Raw genomic sequence first — 20,391 nt, 5'->3', positions numbered from 1 at the left:
AAGGACACCACTGATGTGAATTAAGGCCCCATTCTACTCCTGTATGACTTCATCTTAACTAGTTATGTCTGCAGCAATCTATTTCCAAATGAAGTCACATTCTGAGGTTCCGGGACGGACATGAGTTTATGTGGACACCATCCAACCCAGTATGATATTACTGCAGTGGGCTGTAGATTGTTCAACTACTTTTCTGAATATTTATGTCAATTATTTTAGACGAGATAAATAAGATAAAGAACCACAGATTTGGAAAGGAGAGCAATTATCCTTATTGATAGTTAATAAGGTTGTCTACCAGGAAAACTCAATTGATTCAGTTACAAACTGTTATAATTAAGATGATAGTCTAGCAGGATGGCTGACTTCTAGGCAAAATGCTGATACAAAACTAGTAAGAAAATACAGTGGGGGGAAAAAGACACCACTCACATAGAGAAGCATCAAAACATAAAGAAAGTAAATGTTTAGGTTGTAAATGAGGAAACATGTAAGATGGCTCATAAAGGTAAAAGCCTTGTAGTGTGAAAGAACGTTTTCTGAGTGTAAAGCTTTAATACTGGAAGAATGTTAAGTACACTAACCATAATGGCCATCTGGAAGAAGTGTTAAGTATAGCTAAAAAAGTTTTGAAAACAAGGAACAATTAAGTGGGACCTGCTTTAACTGGTGTCAAAATCATTATAAATCTCTAAAGAAAAAAGAAATAAGTTGCTGATTCAGGAAAAGACATATAAATCAATGAAACAAAATAATAAGTTCAGAAACAGGACCAAGGACTTGTGGAAGTTTTGGAATAATATATGTGGCATTTCAAATCAGTTGAAAACACTTGTTTTTCAATAGATGGGGGTAACTGTTTCTTAATTTCAGTAAACATAAATTAAGGCCCCTTACTTCAAAATGGTAAAGATTTTAACATCGTAATACAATGAAACCACTAGGAGAAAAAATGTTTGTATTCTCTTGTAATAGATCATTTTCAACCAGTCACAAAAACTAGAAACCATAAATGAAATGATTGGCAGATTTGACTACACAAAATGTTTGAAAGGTCTTTACAGAGAAAAACATCATAAATAAATGTAAAAAACAAATGAACATTGTTTGTACCTGTAAATGTAAATTTGAGAAAAATATGGTACACTATTTTAGGTCAATTTGTGTGTGTGTGTATAAAATATCTTATGAAAATGAATTAGGTACTAAGAAAGGTAGCTCACAATGTAATTACAAATAAAAGTGTACATTTTTACATGAAAATTGGATAATTACAGTTATATCATGATCTTATTTTAGTTTTAAAAAAGTTTATCTTTTTGTATGCATATATAGAGAGAAATGTATTATTAGAGAATATTTCCATAAGCATCTAGCATAATTCTGGCAAGATACACAGAGACTCTCTCCCAGCTTCAATCATAAAATTCCAGGGAAAGTTTCGAACGGGCCATATCGATTCCCTCGACTCTCAGCTAACCACTGTGACTGGAGGGAACAGAGGCTCTTATTGGCTCAGCTCGGGCCACGTGTTCAGGCCTATGTGTAGAAACTGGGAAACCCTCATGGCTTGAGTGAAAAAGAATAATTCCTCAAAACTAGGGGAACTGTTGCCAGAAAAATGGTGAAATGGTTTTGGCAAGTTAAAAAAACCAAAAAATAAAGATGGCTACCACATTTTCTACTATTTTCATGAATTTCCATATATATATGTGTGTGTATTTATATATCACACTTTCTCACACATACATACACACAAACACAGACACACACATCACTATTACCATGTATCCTTCTCTTTTTAGTTAATAATAGATGATTGGCCTTTTCTATTTAATTGTAAGAACAACCCATGTTCATCAACACCTTTGCCTGTTAAGTTTTTTTGGCTCATTTATAAGCTATGAAGTTGATCTGGAATGATTCTCTAGTGAATAGGAATTCGGGTTTGTATCTGATAACTGAAATGACATTTTTTGTGTGTGGTGATGAGATGGGTAAATATGAAATAGAAGATGGACTAATTTTTGTAGATACAATTTCAGGGTTCAGTTAAATCATATCAAAATGGGGCTTGTAAAATGACATTTAGGACATTTTCTACCTCTCGATTATAATTTACAATGATATTTTGTCATAATAAGACACTTACTATAATCCTTCCACTTTTCTTTTTGCAAAAAAGCTAACAAATGCTAGACGTTAGAAGGGAAAAAACTGGCTTATATCCAGTTAGATATGTTAATGATTCTGTTGCTTTACACCAAGGGTCTATAAATTATTGCCCTTGGGCCATAGTTTGTGTAGAAATTTTACTGGCACACATATTTATGTATATACTATCTATGCTGCTTTTGTGTTATTCTGGTAGAGTTGAATATTGTGACAGGGAACTTATGTTACTCTGAGGCTAAAATAATTACTATCAGGCACTTTGTTGAAAAGTTTGCCAACCTGTGCCTTAGTCATTTACAACAAAATAGCCAATAATTTAAACAGTTTCCTTGCCTTCTGCTGAGACTCTGTCAGTGTACATCCCATTAATTATACTCTTTCTTTTGAAATGGGCATTTCTCAATTAATATGTTCAAAACTATATCTTATTTCCCTTACATGGGATGTTAAAAATACCTCAATTAATTTCCCACTTTTAATTTAGTTTTTCCTCAGTGCTTTTAGGAAATTTGATGCCTAACATTACTTCAATTACTTTAAATGACATATACTGGCTTATTTTCAGTTTACTATTATTTGTCAAACTCCAAGCAGTCATTAAAACCAACAGTAAATAACTATTTGAACTGTAATGACAGTAAGATACTAGTACAAAGTAGCATAAACTACTTATTTACTTGTTGTGAAACTTTTTAAAAGCCTTATTTGTAAAGTGTTTTACTACTGGAAGAGAATTTTCAGATATTTTATCATTTTTAATTCCCATAAGAGTACGAGATATATAGAAAATAGTATTTCCATTATGTAGGTAAACAAAAGAGCCTAGAGAAATGAGTTGCATTGCTCAAAGTCACATAACTAGTAAGAGAGGAGGAATTAATCGCATACATTTTGATTGATTTCTACTTCCTTTGTTTTATACTTTGCTGCAGTTTCAGTCTATCTATCTACTGTCTATCTATCTACCATCTATTTATTTACATGAAATCTAGCCACATCCCCTAAAACAGATAAACTTAACTGCAGAGACTGTCTTACTTATGCCTCATCGATTCCACTAGATGATTAGAGCACTGCTTTGAATACAGTATTGAATCAGTAAATTTTTGGACATAATTTTATTCTAATGTTTAGTAAAAAGCTAAATTTGTGGAATTGGGTGGAAATTATAATTATGAATCTATTGCTCTTTCTCACTAAGGTATAAATACCTTGAGCTACATGTCTAGATGATGACTCTTGCTTTTTGCTGCCTAAGCAACTTAACCTTTTTATTGTAAAAACATCCTTCTCCTTACTGGGAAAACACCCTATTTTTTTTATTGCAGAAACCTCCTATGTAGTTGATTCTAGCTCTATACTTCAGCTTATGTTACCTGGCTATCTCCCCCTATTCCAGTGATGGGTTCAGGAATGTGCACTTATGGAACGCTTAGGGAGAAGGTACATCGTTTCCAACTGGGATTGTTGGTAATAAAGTTGATTCAAGCCAGGGCTTGATAAGGATTCAACCCATGAAGCCTGGACATGAGATAAAGAAAAGGAGAGTAGAGAGGTAAGAGACACTGGACTTTGACAATGTTGTTTACCCAGTGGATCCAGTCATGCCTGCATCTATTCAAGTACTTCTAGGTTATGTAAGCCAAAAAGTTCCTGTTTTTATCAAAAAATTGAATTGCATTTTGGTTATTTACAAACCAAAGTAGTCACGACGGAAAAACTGAGCCTTAGAGTAGCTACTCATTAAATAGCAAATTTATAACTGAATGGAGAATATGGTATAAAAATAGGTAAGTGACTTCAAAAAAAAGTTTTAATCCTGCTTTTCCTCAAAATATCTGGTTATTATAAAAGCTCTCTAGGGACTTCCCTGGTGGTGCAGTGCAGTGGTTAAGACTCCGCGCTCCCAATGCAGGCGGCCCAGGTTCTAACCCTGGTCTGGGAACTAGATCCCACATCCCTCTTAGTCATAACTAAGAGTTCGCATGCCACAACTAAGGAGCCGGCAAGCTGCAACTAAGGAGCCTGCGAGCCGCAACTAAGGAGCCCGCCTGCCGCAACTCAGACCTGACGCAGCCAAACAAATTAAAAAAAAAAAAGCTCTCTATTTTGAGTTCTGTAAATATTTCCATTTATTTGTTGTATAGATTTTTCTTATTGCAAGAATCAGTGAGGCTTTAGTTCAAGATAAAGCCTGTGGGAGAAGGATGGATTGTTCAACGCACACACGCACAAATCAGAGCTGTAATGTTCCTGCAGGATAAAAACAGTGATATATTTTATTTGCTTATTCTAAAGCTTTTATGATATATTGGCGCCTTACACAGTATTTGGAAAGAGGGTAATATTGTTGGGAACAAAAATATATTACTTTTAAAGCTTCCAAAACAAGAATATGTAACTTGGTTTGCATTTGACTAAACAAGAGAGTGAATGAACATAATTTCTAAAAATTTGAGAGTTTTACAAAAATAATTAACTCACATAATTATCTTTGTTTTAATAACTACATTTATAAATTATATGATTACAGCAATGTTGGCCTATTCTCTGGATTAATCTAATAAATTATCACTGTATAAATGATGAACAATAATCCCCAGGTGAAATATACTTGATGGGTTTAAATAATATATATAAATAATATATATATTTAAATTTTATCTATCTATCTATCTATCTAGATATCAATACACACACACACACACACACACACACGAGATTAAGGATCCTATTTGGTTTCTGTTATTTGTATACCTAGATCAAAATAAAAGTTAGCCAGATGCAAGTTGATTCTTTAATGTGACATTCTACCCAACCATTAAAAGTAGCAATTAGAAGTTGAATTTTTTTTTAAAGGGATATTTATGGATTTTGTTTTCATACCAAGTAACACATGCAATTTAAATTAATGCTCTTGGGGCTTCCCTGGTGGCGCAGTGGTTGAGAATCTGCCTGCCAATGCAGGGGACACGGGTTCGAGCCCTGGTCTGGGAAGATCCCACATGCCACGGAGCAACTGGGCCCGTGAGCCACAATTACTGAGCCTGCGCGTCTGGAGCCTGTGCTCCGCAACAAGAGAGGCCGCGATGGTGAGAGGCCCGCGCACCGCGATGAAGAGTGGCCCCCGCTTGCCACAACTAGAGAAAGCCCTCGCACAGAAACGAAGACTCAACACAGTCATAAATAAAAAATAATAATAATAATAAATAAATTAATTAATTAATTAATTAATGCTCTTCCCTCTGTGTCTTTGAGTTGTTTTAGTGTAACACAGAAATTTTCTTGAGAATTTTAATATGAAATGACCTTTTCTAAAATAACTTTATGCATGCCTCTGTCTTCCTCAAGCCCTACCCCTACCGTATGGCCTCTTCCCCTACCACACTATTACTTCAGGAAGGGACAGACCATGTCTAGCTTTTCTTCACTGCTATACTTTCTGCACCTAGCACAATGCTTGGCATGTAGTAGGTACTCAATAAGTGTTGTTGTTAAAGAATGAGTGATTAATAGCTAGAAGAATTGGAGGAGAAGAATGAGAAGGAGTATTAACAAGTGAAAGAACAGTATATATGAAGGCAGGGAGTAATAAAAGAGCATATTGCAATTAGGTCATGGGAAGTCCCTTTATAGCATGAAGACAACATGGAGGAGAATGGTAAAGGGTGAGACTAGAGGTCATGAAGATCCTCACAAAGCTAAGCAAAAGAAGTGCTGCTTTATTGTGGAAGCCTAGTGAAATATTGAAAGATTTCTACCTAAGGATGAAAATGAGTAGGTTTACATTTTGGAAAGTTTGTGCAGGTAAAAATGTAGAGGATAGATTGAATGGAGTCAAGACTGGGGACAATAGACCAATTAGAAGCCTATTGCAGTAGGTGGGAGTGTTTGAACTAAGACAGAAGAGATAGAAATAAATAAGAGAAAAACAACTCAAGAAAATTACAGAATTATCACCCCCAAATCCTGTCTACCTTTTAGATGCAAAGGGTGATGAAATGAAGGAATTCAGATATACAAGAAGCATTCAAAGATCATGTTTGGGAAGAAAGAATTAAGTTCTAAAATCTTGACTTTGAGGTACTTGCAAAACATCTAGGTGAAAATATCCAGTTAGCTTTAAGGGTCTGGGACCCAGTATTCATTCACTCATGTTTATCAGTCATTGTTTATTAAGCTTCCTTTTTTGTGTGTGGAAGGCACTGGTATAGGTACGAGGGTTAGTGGCAAAGAGAACAGTCTTTGCTCTCATGAAGCTTAGAACCTAGAATGAACATATACAATAGTCAAGGAGACAAGTACACAACATAATTTCAGTTAGTTATATGTAATGTGAAGAAAATAAAACAGGGCTTGGATCTAGACAGGAGACTATTCTAAACAGGGTGGCCAGAGAAAGCCTCTGAGGTGACATTTAAACACAGACCTCCAAAATGAGAATGAATCTTGTCACACTAGCTAAGCGAAAAGAAAATTTAAGGTGGTGGCAAGTTGTCAACATTATCAAAACCTGCAGAGTGCAATAAAATAAAGATGTAAAAATGTCCTTTGGATCTAGCTATCTGGAGGCTATTGGTGACCTAAATGAGAGTGGTTTAAGTAGGTACAGGAAGAGATGTTAGATTGAAGAAGGAAGGCAGGAATGGGCTTAAAGAAATACAGAGCATTAGCACAAGATAATTTTTAAAAGAAAGCTTGGCTGTGAAGGGACAGAGAGAAGCAGCACTGATGCCAGGATCTGAGGAGTGCCAGGAAAGAAATTTGTAAATGTTTCCAATTACATTTTTTTCATGAATCTACAGAGTGAGTACATTTTATGCAAACCTCAAAGATGAAATTTAGCCCACTGATAAAATGACATATTGTTTTAGAGGTGGGTGATAGTATTTTTGCTTAGCCCATTAATTTCATGGTAGAGTAAAAATGGACAAAAGCTGGGGTGCTGCATGTTGCATAATGTAAAGAGTTGACATCTAGTCACTAAGAGGTTACATCAGAATGGCTTGGAGTTCATACTATTTTCAAAGCATTTCTAAATTTAAAGGATGGGTCTTTTTCCTTGAGCCATTGCTTTCATAATATCATGAGAGAAATTTTTAAACTTTCCTTTGGAGAATGATGAAAATATTTGCTCTTTCTGATTCAGCGTATAATGGGAACAAGTCTTGATGAAGAAAGTCACACTTTCAGTAATAAACATGCAGATACACCTCTAAAACGAGCTGAAAAACTAAGCATAATTTGGCCTAATAATTTTAGCTCTACCATCTTATTTCCTTCCTGAGTGTAGAAGAAATTCTTATTGTACAAAGTAGCACTTTAAATACATTGTCAAGTGATGACAACAACCATTATTTTTCTTCTTCTTTCAGTGGTTGTTCCTTTATTTTACCAGGCAGTGATGCCATTTCTGATTTTTAAAGTAAGACTTTCTAGCTATTTTTTTAAAAAAAGCTTTTATCAAGAAAACCTCTGGCGCTAAAAATTAAATGTCTCCAGGAATGTTTTTGTGTCATTAGGATATGAACTAATGATTAGCTATCAGACTGGGTCTCTACCTAGAAACTGCTCAGCAGACCCAGATTTTAATTGAGTGCAGCAAGTAAAACAGGGCTGTGCTTGCTATGCAAGGCAACTGTCAAGTCTCAAAGAAGTCACTGAGCATTTCTCATAACCAATTAATGTATGACACCTTAAATAACATGGACTCGCTATTCTTTATTAAAAGAAACTAGGGCAGGGTTGTTAAATGAAAAAATGTTAAGAATATCTGCAGCTCGGACAATTAGATTTCTGTTCAGAATTCTCTGCAATTATTTCTAAAGTTAAGAGAAGTGACCCTAAGATTTCCTCAAACTTCCTTCACAATTTAAACCGTTCTTACCACAAGAACAATGTCAACATTATGTGCATAGATAGTTATTGAAAATTTTGCTGACATGATGATAGTTTATCTGGTGAATAACAAATAAATCTGGGTTTGCTTTTTGATCTGTCCATTACTAACTTCTTTACAGACTAAACCATTTTTTAAAATGTGTATTAGGAGATGCTTAGCTTATACTACAGCCTTTCCAGGGAAGCAGGAGTCTATAAATTATTCCTTTCTCTAGTGTTTGTATAACAGAGAGCAAAGGACATGTAAATAGCTGTATTTATTCCATACCGTAAATTCAGACCATGCTACCAGCAGACTTCATATTTTCTCTCCTCTAAATGGTTATTTGAACACTGATTGTTTCAAACTTAGAAGATATTCCTTATAGCAAGAAAATTATATAACTGCTGATTGGGTATATAACCTCCCACAAGTCCTATTTAGTAGAAATTGTACAGTCTACTTATGTTACTAGTTGTAATAAAATTGAATTGAGGGAGAAATCATATTTTGGCTAAAGAAAGAGGAGGAAGAATAAATTATTTGATTTGATTTTACTGAGTCCAATTTGGTATTAGGTAAAAATTTCCAAGGGCTTGCTTAACTACACCCAAATTCTACTGCCTCTCCAGCTTCATGATATATCATTGTCTAATTCTCAAAATTTCTCAGAAAGGGGAAAAAGTGGTCATGAAATTACCAGTTGGCAAAAATCAGTGGAGAAAGTTAGGGGCCTTTATGGTGAAAGTGAAGAAGGGAATAAAGACTGTACTTTGGGGACTCCGCATATTGTGAAGCATAAGGAAAAAATTCTGGCTTCCATTAAAATTCTACCCACAATATAGTACTAACATCTATATAGTGGGAATTGAAAGAGTGGCACAGACATTTTTATATTTTGGAACAATTAGAAGCAGTGTGATGGTGTTAGGAGGTACGGCCTTTGAGAGGTAATTAGGCTCAGATGAGGTCATAAAGGTGGAGCCCCCATGCTGGGAAGAAGAGACACCAGAGCTCTCTCTCTCCAACATATGAGGATATAGCAAGAAGACAGCCTTCTGAAAGCCAGGAAGAAGTTCTCTAGCAGAACCCAACTGTGCTGGCACCCTGATGTCACACTTCCCAGCCTCCAGAACTATGAAAAATAAATGCCTATTGTTTAAGTTACTCAGTCTATGATATTTTGTTATGGCAACCTGATATTTTGTTATGACTAAGACAAGCACCTACTTTATGCCCCACAATTTGCAAGGCACAGAAATTTAAAAATGAGTGAGATAGATAGGATCCTTGCCCTGAAAAGTTTCACTGTATTCTTGGATACAGCCTGAGTAGTATGAAATAAATGTGGAGCTACCAGAGTGATGACATCAGTTATATTTACACACTAACTTGAAAGAAATCAGCTTTTATATTTACTGGAAAATATCTACATCTTGCACTAAATCTAGTGACATGTTTTTGTGTTTCTCTGTATGTGTATTAAACTGTGTCAGTCTTTTGATTTCACAGTCCAGAAGAGATGAAAACATAGAAAAAGGCTCAACTACAGTCTACTGATGCCTAAAGAAAGAAACTTATTTTCCTGATACTGACATTAATGGAATATATTTTATCTTGGTACAGAAAGAACCCTAAAAGAACTGGCGCTATCTTCAGTAAAATATTCCAAGTTTTGAGATTCTTACTGTAATCTTAGAGACAAGTAGAGAGCATAAGACGACAAAAAAAAAAAAAAGAAATACGAAGAAAAGAGACTGGTTCAGAAAATGTTACCATAGATCAGAGAAACCTGTTAGATAATTAGTTAAATTTGTGAAATTAGAAATTTGACTTGAATTTACTCTTTCCTAGGACTTCATATTTAGAGCCCAGCTAAAATTCACTCTCTATTACTGAGAAATGTCTTCTTGTATCTAAAAGTAATATGTATTTAGAGGAATCAGAATGGCTTATTATACTTTAAACTCTAAAACAAATTAAAAGGAAGATTTTAAAAATAAGAATTTGCATAAAGAGATGATGGTGACAAATGATTTTAATACTCAATGTGTTTTTCACTTTTTTCTTTTTTACCTCTCTATGGTTTTGCATGTTGTTTCTTTTACAGTATCTATACATTGGTTTTGTGTCAATTTCTTTCTAATTATCTTCAATGCATCAAATTTTATTGTGGGGTGGAGTTGTAGTAGTGAATCTCCAAATTATTCTGGTTGGCTCAAATCCCTCTCAAATAATTTGTATTTCCTTGCCATGGGGCACATCTCTCCCCTACCCCCAAATTCCAACCCCCACCACTACCACCAAGTTTTTAATGTTCAGTGGGTCAGAAAACCCATGGCCAAGCCCGAAAATCTCCAAGTACTCACTTAGTGATATGTGGAATCCCTTTTTCATTGTGCCTCACCTTTGAAACGTAGTTTCATCAGGTTTATCTTTTGGTTTCATTATTTCAATGTTTCTTTGAATTTCAGTTGTGCTGCTCCAACCAGGAGGGTCTCATTTTTCAGTGTGATCATAACAAATACACAAAACTTTTTGATTTGTTTGTTGATTGTGGTTGTAACTGTTAAGTTAAAGCATAAAGTTTTATGTTAATTTTTTGGGTAATTCTTAAAGTGTCTCAAAGATAAGAAAGTCTATTTCAGTTGATCACCTTTTCTTTCCATGTTAACATCTAATGTTGCCAAATATACAGGAAAATATGCAAATTGTTGCAACCTTTAAATAGGAATTTGAATATAGGTCAAAATCTTTAAAAATGATTATATCCTTTGGTCCACAAAATTCACTGCTAGGAATGGGTCAAAAAGACATAAAGTTGTCACCTAACATTTATGCATCAAGTATGTTTACTGCAATGTGCTTGTTGCATAAAGTGACAATTTGGGAACCATCTAAATCTCTAGGAAGAATGATATAGTAAATAATGGAATACTGTGTCTCCTTTTAAAATGATGTTATGGAGGTATAATTGTGATTATGGGTAATGTTCACATTGTATTATTTTGTTGAAAAAAGTTTAAAAGCAGAGATACCACTTCTATAAGAAAATACATATATTTCATTATATACTTGGAATAATAAATAAAAGAATGTAAAAACAAAGAGATTGTGGGTGATTTTGTTATTTGTATAGTATATGCTGTGCTCTCTACAAAGAATTTTCAATGTTATTTTAAAATAAGCAGGAGAAAAGATTCACAAGATTTTGTTGTTGCCAGTAACGTCATTAAAAAAAAAAATTATCAGTTCTTAGAATGTACTTAGTTAGCTTTTTAAAGTTCAAATACTTACTTTCTGAAATAATAAAGAAAATATTCTGAGGAAACTTCATTTGATTTAGTTCTTAACACAAAAGTTTTTTTTCCCTTCTGTTGAAAATGAGTTGAATAACCAACGATGGCTTTCTCCAGTAACATAATACTTTTAAAATGCTTTCAACCTAATGTTACACGTAGATTGAAACACAACATAAATTCAATAATTCATGTATCAGATTCTCAACAACCTTAAACAGAGGACAAAAGACCAGATCTGATTGTTGATCCATTACTACTTAAGGTTATCTGCTTAGTGTTGTTTTATTTGTTTTTCTCCTAGAATCCTTTACCTATATTAGATTCTTCGAAACCAGAATATGTGTGATATGTTACCAATAAAAATATACTTTAACCATAGTAACGGTGCATTGGCACATAATAACTGTTGGTTGAATGAATGAATAAATATGAGATAACTAAAAAAGAAAAAATAAGAATACCATATTTAGACAGTTCATTTTTCTTTTACATGTTTATTTTTTGAGATAGTAATGTCTTTCTTTATAATTTCCCTAGATTAACTCTCCTCTTGCTGTTTCACAGTCTTTGTTCTCCTCTGTTCCTATAACATGTCTTTTTTAGATACTGATCTTTCTACCCCTATTTCATAGTTTTATTTCACCAGATTAAATTACATCTGTTTAAATACAAATAAACATTTATAGAAAAAAGCCATGAATCCCAGTGAAGTTATTAAAGTTCAAGCTACTGTAAAATGTGAGAGCAGTCCAAATATTTGTGCATGTAACCTCGATATCCCTCACACCTAATAAATTTATGAACCTGACTTAAGAAGTCATTGCATCTTTGGGTTTGTTTACTGACACGGCCATTGTTTTTGCTGAGGTCCCAACATGGGGGCCACTAATTAGTTCTAGTTTTTTGATACTTAGGTAACCTTTATTCCCTTTACTACTTCCTTCCATAGTTTACTTGTTGTTCCCTCCTGTGATGGGCATTGTTTATTCTACCTCCTGGCAAGAAGAGAAGCATAATTTTTTTCAGAAGTTGGGGAAGGAAAAAAGGGGGTCTCCAGCAGAGGGGTTGACATTCTTAGTGAAACTATTCTTCAGTTTTCCACACAGCTCTTTCCTTCCCAGGATATTGCATACACTTCTTTTATGTAGAGGGCCTGGGGTTGGGGTTACAAATGAGGGTTGATGAATAACTGTTTCTGTACCTGGAATCTTGCTATGACAGTCAAGAGACTTGGCTAGACCTCTGCACACAGAGGATCTCTAGGGTAGAGACTAAGAGGAATATATATTCACACACATATGCATACATATATATATGAAAAAGTACAACTTGAATGAAGAAAGTCCAACGTGATCATTACAACTCTATATTCCCAGAAGAAAAATTTATTTCAGTTGCCCATGAGTGGTAAGATATTATAGTTTTATATTGAAAGCCTTCAGAGCATCCAGATATTTTAAAAAACTCTCAACTAGCAAATATATTTGTTATTTTATTTAGTCCTTAAAAATTAAAGGGAATAAAAATCATACAATGTCTGCTCCAAGATCACAATAGAATTAAACTATATAGAAATCAATACAGAAAGAAAACTGGAAAACCCCCAAATACATGGAGGTTAAACAACACAATTTCTAAAAAAAAAATCACGAGTCAAAGAAGAAATCTAAAGGGAAATTTTAAAATATTCTGAACTAAATGAAAATGAAAGCACATCTTATCAAAGTTTCTCAGATGCAGCAAAGGCAAAAGAGGGAAATCTATAGCATTGAATGCATATATTAGAAAAGAAGAAAGATCTAAAATCAATAACCTAAGTGTCCACCTTAGGAACCTAGAAAAAGAAGAACAAATTAAATCAAAAGAAGAAGAAAAAAATAAACAATAAGAATTAGAATAGAAACCAATGAAATTAAAATAGGAAGTCAATAGAATCAACAAAACCAAAGATGCTTCTTTGAACAGATCAATAAATTCAATAAACCTTTAGCCAGGCAAACTAAGGAAACAAGAGAGAGGACACAAATAACTAATATGAAAAATGAAAGAGGGTCATCACTATAGATCCCATGGAAATTAAAATAATAATAAAGAAATATTATGAACAACTCTACACACACAAATTCGATAACCTAGATGAAATGGACCAATTTCTTGAAAGACACAGTCTGCCAAAACTCACAGAAGAAGAAATAGACAATTTGGATAGGCTTATCTATTAAAGAGATTGAAGTAATATGAATGACCTTTAAAAACAAGAGTTCCAGTCGGCTTCACTGGTGAATTCTGCCAAAACATTTAAAGAAAAGAGTGTACCAATTCTCTGTAATCTCTTTCAGAAGACAGAAGCAAAGGGAATACTTCCTAACTCATCCTATCAGGCCAGCATTACCTCAGTACCAAAACCAGACAAAGGCATTACATGAAAAGAACACTATAGACCAATCTCTCTCATGAACATAGATGTAAAATTCCTTAACAAAATATTAGCAAATCAGAGTCAACAATGTATAAAAAGAATTATACACCATGGCCAAGAGGGATTTATTCCAGGGGTGCAGGTTCAGCAAACAAAAAGCAATTAATGTAATTCATTATAGCAGCAGGCTTAAAAAAGCAAAATTACACGATTGTATCAGAAAAATCATCTGACAAAATCCAACACTCATTCATTTTAAGACCCTCAGTAAACTAGGAATAGAGGGAAACATCCTCAATTTGATAAAGATTGTCCAAAAAAAAAAAAAAGCCTACAGCTAACATAATACCTAATGGTGAGAAGCCTGAAGCTTTCCCACTAAGATTAGGTATAGGCAAGAAAGTCCCCTTTCATCACTCCTTTCTAACATCATAGTGGAGTTTCTGGATAGTGCAATAAGACAAAAAAGGAAGTAAAAGGTATACAGGTTGGAAAGAAAGACATAAAGCTGTATTTGTTTACATATGATATGATCATCTATATAGAAAATCCAAAAGAATCAACAAGAAAACTCCTGGAACTAATAAGCAAAGTTGCAGTATATAAGGCCAACATACGAAAGTCAATTGCTTTCCTATATACCAGCAATGAATAAGTGGAATTAAAGGTTATAAACACAATACTATTTACATTAGTAACCACGGAAATGAAATACTTAGGTATAAATCTAACAAAATATGTACAATATCTATATGAGCAAAGCTACAAAACTCTGATGAATAAACTCAAAGAACTAAATAAATGGAGAGATAGAGAGATAGTCTATGTCTATGCATAGGAAGACTCAATATTGTCAAGATGTCAGTTCTTCCCAACTGGATCTAGAGAGTCAATGTATTCAAAATCAAAATTCCAATAAGTTATTTTGTGGATATTGATGAAATGATTCCAAAATGTATAATAAGAGGCAAAAGACCCAGAAAACCAACACAATATTTAAGGAAAAGAACAAAGTTGGAAGACTGACATTACTTGACTTTAAGACTTACTGTAATGCCACTGTACTCAAGTCAGTGTTGTATGGGCAAAAGTAGACAGATTGATGGAACAGTATAGAGAGTCCACAAATAGACCCACATAAATATAGCCAACTGATCTTTGACAAAGGTGCAAAGGCAATACAATGGAGCAAAGATAGTCTCTTCAATAATGGTGCTGGAACAACTGGACATCAACATGCAAAAAAATGAATCTAGACACAGACCTTCAGCCTTCACAAAAATTAACTCAAAGTTGATCACACACCTAAATGTAAAATGAAAACCTGTAAAACTCCTAGAAGAAAACATAGGAAAAAACCTCCATGATCTTCAGTATGGTGATGACTTTTTAGATACAACACCAAAGGCATGATCCATTTTATTCCCAATTATCCAGAAATAATTGATAAGCTAGACCTCATTAAAATTAAAATCTTTTGCTCTGTGAAAGACAGTCAAGAAAACTAGAAGGCAAGCCACATATCCGGAGAAAATATTTATTAAAAAAACATGTGATAAAGGATTGTCATCAAAAATATATGAAGAACTCTTAAAACTCACAATAAGAAAGACAACAAACAGATTTAAAATGGGCCAAAGACCTTAACAGACACCTCACCAAAGAAAATATACAGGTGACAAGCATATGCAAAGATTTTCTACACCATATGTCATCAGGGAAATGCAAATTAAAACAATAATGAGATACCACTGTACACTTATTGGAATGGCCAAAATACAGAACACTGGCCACACCAAATGCTGGTGAGATTGGAGCAATAGGAACTCTCGTTCATTGCTGGTGAGAAGGCAAAATGGTACAGCCACTTTGGAAGACTCTTTGATGCTATCTTATAAAACTAAACACACTGTTATTATATGATCCAGCAATCATGCTCCTTGGTCTTTACCCAAAGGAACTGAAAACTTATGTCCATACAAACCCTGCACATGGATGTTTATAGCAGCTTTCTTTATAATTGTAAAAACTTGGCAGCAATATGATGTTCTTCAGTAGGTGAGTGGATAAATATACTGTGGTACATCCAGACAATTAAACATTATTTAGGACTAAAAAGAAATGAGCTATTGAGCTATGAAAATATCTAGAGGAGTCTTCAATGTATATTACTAAGTGAAAGAAGCTACTTTGAAAAGCCTACATACTGTATTTTTCCAACTATATGACATCCTAGAAATGGCAAAACTATGGAGACAATAAAAAAGATCAGTGGTTGACAAACATGGGGGTGGGGAGAAATGAACAGGCAGAGCACTGAGGACTATTAGAGCAGTGAAAATACATTATATGCTATTATAATAATAGATATCATTATACATTTGCTCAAATTCAGTGAATGTGCAACACCAAGAGTGAACCATAATGTAAATTATGGACTTTGGTTGATAATGATGTGTCATTGTAGGTTCGTCAGTTATAACAAATATACCACTCTTGTGGGTGATGTTGACAGTGGGAGAGTCTATGCATGTGTGGGGGTAGGAAATAAATGAGAAACATCTGTACCTTCTGTTTAATTTTGCTGTGAACCTGAAACTGCTCCAAAGAATAAAGGAAAAAAAAAACCCACCTAAATAAAGTTAGTATAATATAGGGAAACTTGTATTTCTGGAAAATTACTGAACTACACTAAAGCCATAATAATCAATTCCTTAGAAAAGTAGGTATAAGAAGTACCATAATTCAAAAAGACACATGCACCCCAATGTTCATTGCAGCACTATTTACAATAGCCAGGACATGGAAGCAACCTAAACGTCCATTGAAAGATGAATGGATAAAGAAGATGTGGTATATATATACAATGGAATATTACTCAGTCATAAAAAGGAACGAAATTGGATTATTTGTAGAGACATGGATGGACCTAGAGACTGTCATACAGAGTGAAGTAAGTCAGAAAGAGAAAAACAAATATCGTATATTAATGCATATATGTGGAATCTAGATAAATAGTACAGATGAACCTATTTGCAGGGCAGGAATAGAGACGTGGAAGTAGATAACGGACATGTGGACATGGGTGGGGGGAAGGAGGGGTGGGATGGATTGGGATTGACATATATACACTACCATGTGTAAAACAGAGAGCTAGTGGGAACCTGCTGTATAGCGCCGGGAGCTGAGCTCAGTGCTCTGTGGTGACCTAGATGGGTGGGAGGGGGTCGTGGGAGGGAGGTCCAAGAGGGAGGGGATATATGTATACATACAGCTGATTCACTTTGTTATACAGCAGAAACTAACACAACATTGTTAAGCAACTATACCCCAATTAAAAAAAAAGTACAACTGCATGTATTTCTCATATGTGTTATAAAAACACATACATAAATACACATTCATAAAAAAGAAAAGAAAAAAAAACTTCTTAGCCATTTATCCGTAAAAAGCTGATTTGTAGTTAACAACTTCCCCATAAAGAAAACTTCAAGCGCAGGTGGCTTTGCTAGGGAATTCATCCAAACTTTGAAGAAAGAGATAATAGCAATTCAATAAAAGCTTTTATAGCAGGGCCAGTATGAGGTCATGGTATCAAAACCAGACAAATTTTGAAAGAAAATAAAGTTAGAAACAATATTCTTTAGAAATATTTGTGCAAAATTTCTATAAAAAATTTTACAAATTGAATCCAGCTATATACAGTTGATCCTTGAACAATGCATATAGCTTATTGTTGTCCCTTCCTAACCAAGGTTCCTCTGTATCTGCATCCATAGATTCAAACAACCTCGGATCATGTAGTACTGTATGTAATATTTACTACTAATAAAAAAATAGTGTATAAGAGATCCTGCACAATGGACACATATACACTACCAAACGTAAAATAGATAGCTAGTGGGAAGCAGCCGCATAGCACAGGGAGATCAGCTCGGTGCTTTGCGACCACCTAGAGGGGTGGGATAGGGAGGGTGGGAGAGAGGGAGACGCAAGAGGGAAGAGATATGGAGACATATGTATATGAATAACTGATTCACTTTGTTATAAAGCAGAAACTAACACACCATTGTAAAGCAATTATACTCCAATAAAGATGTTTAAAAAAAAAAAGAGAACCTGCACAGTTCAAAACCATGCTGTTCAAAGGGTCAACTGCATATATAAATATATCTATACATAAATATGTACATATATGTTTATAGGTTAAAGAATACAATATCAATAAATATAAATGAATATATAAATAATGTAAAATATTTATATATAAATATAAATGTATACAATATACATCAGGACTAGAGACGTTTATCTCAGGATTGCAAGACTGGTTTTACATTTGGATATCAATAAATGTAATTCACCATTTTTCACCATTTTTAAAAATCAAAATTTTAAAAACATTTGATTATTTTATGGATGCAGAATGAGCATTTTACACAACTTTTAAAAAATAAATTTATTTATTTATTTATTTTTGGCTGCGTTGGGTCTTCGTTGCTGCACATGGGCTTTCTCTAGTTGCGGCGAGTGGGAGCTACTCTTTGTTGCGGTGTGCGGTCTTCTCATTGTGGTGGCTTCTCTTGTTGTGGAGCATGGGCTCTAGGTGCGTGGGCTTCAGTAGTTGTGGCACGTGGGCTCAGTAGTTGTGGCTTGCAGGCTTAGTTGCTACACAGCATGCAGGATCATCCGGGACCAGGGCTCGAACCAGTTTCCCCTGCATTGGCAGGCGGATTCTTAACCACTGCACCACCAGGGAAGCCCATTTTACACAATTTGACATCTATTCTTGATAAAAAAAAAAAAAAAAAAAAAAAAAAAACCCAGAAAATTAAGAATAAAAGGGAACTTCTTCAACCTGTTGAAGGTAGTCTTTGAAAAACCTACAGCTATCATCCTTATTGATAAATGTTACATTCATCATTGATGAATAATGACTATTATTAGGAAAGAATAAACGTTTTCTTTTTAAGATCAGAAGCAAGACAAGAATGACTTTCCTCATCACTTCTACTTAATAGGAGGCTTTAGTCTGTGCATTAAAGAAGAAAAAAGGAATTAAAGACATTCAAATTGGAAAGGAAAAAGTAGAAAAGTTAAAAATCTCTTTATTCACCAAATATATGATCACCTATGTGAAAAATCTGATGGAATCCTCAAAAAAGCTATTGGAACTAAAAAATGATTCTAGGAAGGTTAAGAATATTAGATCAATAAATATGAATGAATTTTATTTCTATAATTATCAATGAACAATCACAAACTGGGATTATAAAAATGATACCATTTACAATAGCATTGAAAATATGAACTGTATAGAGATACATTTGACAAAAGATATGTAGGACTTGAACATTTGAAAATAACAAAACATTGCTGAAAGAAGTTAAAGATCTAAATAAATAGAAAGATGTACTATGCTCATGGGTCTAATTTTTCAATATTTTTAAAATATCAAATCTTCCAAAACTAATATATATTTAGATTCAAAACAATGCCTTCCAAATTGCTATCCAATTTTTTATTGAAATTGACAAACTGATTCTAAAATTCATTTGAAATACAAAGTGCATACAAAAGCCAAACAAATTTGAAATAGAAGAACAAAGTTGGGGAAACAAACTACGTTATTTTAAATGTAAATATAAACACCTAAATGTAAAATCTAAAATTATAAAACTTACAGAATAAGAGGATAAAAACCTTTTAGAACTAAGTTGGGCAATTTTTTTTTTTTAGATATGACATCAAAGGCATGAAGCATAAAAGATAAATGTGGATTCATCAAAATTAAAAACTTCTGCTCTTTGAAAGATACTGTTAAGAGAACGAAAAGACAACTCATAAACTGGGAGGAAATATTTGCAAGCCATATATCTGATAAAGCACTTGCATCTGTATCAGATAAAAAACTTTAAAACTAAATAAGAAGACAAATCAGTAATAGACAAAAGATATGAGCAGAGTCTTCACTAAAGAAGATATGCATATGAGAAATAAGCATAAGAAAAGATGCTGATTACCATTAATCACTAAGGAAACAGTGAATCAACCCACAATGTGGAACCGCTACACAACTATTAGCGTGACTAAAATTAAAGACTGACCATATCAAGAGTTTAGTAGTATGTGGAAGAAGTCTGGACAAAGTCTCATAGTTTCTTGAAAAGTTAAATGTATACACGCCATGTCACCCAGACATTTTCCTCCTGTATATTTATCCAAGAGAAATAAAAACATACATATGTATACTTAAAGACATAACTACAACCCAAATATCTACCAAGAGATGAATGGATAAATAATGTATAGTAAATGCCTACAAAATTGAACATTATTTAGCAAGGAAAAAGCATTGACTATTGATACATGCTCCAATAGGTATAATTCTCAAAAATCTTTTCCGCATGAAATAAGCCAGTCAAAAACTATATGATTTCATTTATATAATATTCTATAAAATGCAGAGACAGAAGCAGGTCAGTTGTTATCTGTGTGGGGATGGAGGGAGACAGTAAGGGGCTGAAGGTAGAAATTACAAAGGGACTTGAATAAATTTTTGGTAGTTACAGATGTGTTCATTATCTTGATTTTGGCGATGATTTCATGCATGT

This window comes from Balaenoptera musculus, chromosome 17 (genome assembly GCF_009873245.2).
Source record: "Balaenoptera musculus isolate JJ_BM4_2016_0621 chromosome 17, mBalMus1.pri.v3, whole genome shotgun sequence".
Classification (NCBI taxonomy): domain Eukaryota; kingdom Metazoa; phylum Chordata; class Mammalia; order Artiodactyla; family Balaenopteridae; genus Balaenoptera; species Balaenoptera musculus.
This window is presented reverse-complemented; position numbering follows the sequence as displayed.